This window comes from Protopterus annectens, chromosome 17.part0 (assembly GCF_019279795.1).
Source record: "Protopterus annectens isolate FY-2018-M chromosome 17.part0, PAN1.0, whole genome shotgun sequence".
NCBI lineage: Eukaryota > Metazoa > Chordata > Ceratodontiformes > Protopteridae > Protopterus > Protopterus annectens.
In genome coordinates this window covers 106,643,654-106,646,905 of record NC_056751.1, presented here as the reverse complement: position 1 = coordinate 106,646,905, position 3,252 = coordinate 106,643,654, and positions in this window count along the sequence as shown.

Here is a 3,252-nt window from a genome sequence, read left to right as displayed (position 1 = left end):
AAAACAATGCTTCAGCCAGAGTAAAGCTGTGTTGTGTTATTGTTTGTAGGTTGCTTAGGGTAGGGGCAGCACAAATGATAGTAGTGTCATCAGCATATTGCACTATAGAGGCAGAAGGAGAGGAAGCAGCTATCTGATTTGTAAATATGGAGAATAGTTAGGGACCAAGAATGGAGCCTTGAGGGACTCCAATAGATACAGGTAGAAGGGAGGATAGTTGGTCCTGCCATAGAACTGCTTGCTGTTGGCTTGATAAATAGCTGCTGAACCATGATATAGTGAGGGAGTTTAGGTTGAGGGTAGATGGAGTTTTGAGAAGCATACTGTGGTTGACCATGTCAAAGGCCTTGGATAAGTCTAAGAAAACAGAGGATACAAAAAGTCTGTTGTTTCTGTGGGTGTTGATTATGTTGGTATAGGATAATAGGGCTGTTGTGGTACTATGAGAGGGATGAAATCCATGTTGTGATGCTGATATAAGGTTATTTTCTAGAAGGTATTGCATTAGTTGTGTATGTACTACTCTTTCAAGTATTTTTGATAGGGGTGATAAAATTGCAATTGGCCGGTAGTTGCTGAGCTCAAGGGAGTTTCCACCTTTGTGGAGTGGAATAATATGATATATTTTCCAGAGGTTAGGTACTTTAGATTCAGATATGGATCTGTTAATGAGGATAGACACATGGTAGGATATGGCATCAGCTGATAGTTGAAGGAAATCAGCAGGAAGTTTATCAGCAGCCAGTGTGGTAGGTTTCAATTTCTTGAGGAGTTTAGTAATGAGTTGTGTGGGTGCTGGGGAGAAGGAGAAGCTGGGGGGAGGTTGTTGTATAATAGGCATAGTAGGGGTTGGTGAAGGAGTGAGAATGGTGGTGCTATTTAGGGTGTTGGATAAGGCTAGGATTGTTTCGGTGAAGAATTTGTTGAGATGGGTAGGGATGTCCTCAGCGTCAGTTGGTACTATGGGTGTGGGAGTGCTGGTTTTACCTGGGTGCAGTAATCTATTTATTGAGGACCAGAATTTCTGCGGGTTGTGTGTGTGTGTTTGTCTTGCAAGGTTTTATAGTAATTGGTTTTATCGAGTTTTATAAATTTTTTGGTCTTGTTCAGGAGTGCTAAGAAGATTTGTTTTGTGGTGGTGGTTTTAAGTTTATGAAATTGAGCCCAGGCTCTATCTCTATCTTTCATTATGGTTCTGGTTTCTCAAATGCTGCATTCAGCAAATGCTCACTACATAGAAGTTTTTCCCTGGGAAAGTAACTAGGGGGCCAGCATTGTGATTTAGCCATTTTCCCCACTGTAGTGGGATCTTAGAGTTGGTATAGCTATGTGGGAGGGTCTGAATCCCCCACCTTCTTGAGTGCAAAATGATGTAGTTCATATTACAGTTGCTCTGGTGACCAAGTAGTTCTTTCCCTAGGAAAGAAGTTCGATGATTGTAATATTTGTTAAATGGCTAATTGATGGGTAGTGATCGATGAATCGGGATTCAATGTAGATGTCTTTCGCTGAAATAATATAGACTTGCTGAAACAATAGGTCTAAAAGGGGAATGCAAAAAGCTTTTTTGAACTTTGGGAATCCTGAATGCAGTTGGGATAAATGGGTACAAATTTCTCAAAAAACTATGTTCAGAAGGTATAATCACACTTTGTAATAGGTAATCTTCTGTTTATAAAATGATTTTTATATGCTTTAACAACTTTGTTCCTTGGTACCTGGATATATGTGTCACAGTCATTTTAAGTTCAACATCACCCTTGAGTACTCAGCAGAGTCAAACAGGACCGGCCTTTGGTCAACTGGTGACCTAGGCAAAAGGTCTGCACAGCACCCCTCATCACCAACCTGTGCCACCATCCTGGTCTACTTCCACCATCTAGATCACTGGAAAAGCACCCCTGTTAGAGCAGTGCCCTAGGCGGCTGCCTAGTTGGCCTATGCCTAAGGCTGGATATGGAGTCAAACAAAACTATTCCAACCCCTTTGTCAGGCTTCATGACATGTTCAATCTTATAATTAATTAAAGTGTTTAACAAATTATTCTTCCTTAGAAAGATAATTTTTTTCTTATTAATAGATGAATACTATAAAGCTCTTAGATATTTTTCACAAGCTTTTTCAAATGCTTGTATTAAGGGGTTCATAGTAGGATTAAAACCATTTATCTTCATCAGTCTTTGTTCTGTTTTTGTTACCCTGTTTATCTTGTGCCTTAAAATAACATTGCAAATGTAATTTCCACATATATAGCCGCAACTCAATCATAAAATCAGAAAAAAAAATAATGTTATTACAATTAGGAATCAACTTGAATCCTTTTTCAAAAAATGAAAAGTATGTAGGATTAATTTCTAGGTGTCTATAGTTAAATCTATGAACGGTATTATGTGGTAGTACTAACCCATTGAGTTCAATTGTTATTTGCTCATTAGTCATCTCCATACATTGCCTTTCCCTCACCTTTTTTCCCCCATGTAGGCCTTGTTCCTATCATTTCCATTGGTGAGCATAGACAGTCTCCCGGATTCATGAAGCTCGGCGCAAGGCCGGTGTAAGGCCTGCACCGGCCGTGCACCGTACAAATGGCATAGCAGCGCCACATGCATAGTAATGAGTGTGCACTGCAACCACAACCACGTGCATAGGGCCGTCTGCCTTGTGATCCAGGGAGCCCTAACTAGGACTCTTGTCGGGAGGCGTGGCCAAGTCGGCAATGATGAGATGAACCTAATGTACTTTGCAGTCTCCACAAGGCATACGCCTGCAATAGTAACCGCACCTACCAGTGTCCGTGGACAATGAAGCGCATTAATACAAAAGTATGTGCTACATAGTACCCGTCCACACAAAATGGAGAAACCAAAACATAAATGCACTGACATACAAAATGTTCCGTCCATGGAACACATGATACTCAGAATACTGTGTCCGTTCACGTATTGCACTTTGTCAGCAGTCACTTACCCAGCCCGGAGGTGTACTGCATCATGTCAGCGACGCCCTTAAATACCTACGACCAGCCCCATGGGCACGCGGTCACCAGCAGTCCCACAGTGGTAGTGATAGTACACAGCCGGGCAGTCGTGGCGCCATAACAACCATAAAGAGCGGAATCCCAAGCACACACACAAACATATGTGCACGGAAAGTATGTGCCATACCAAAAAAGCCCCGGGGTTAACTTGGGTCACAAAAAAAAACAACCCCCTAAGGAATTGGCCCCCCCCTAAAAGGGGCCGAATCCCGGGG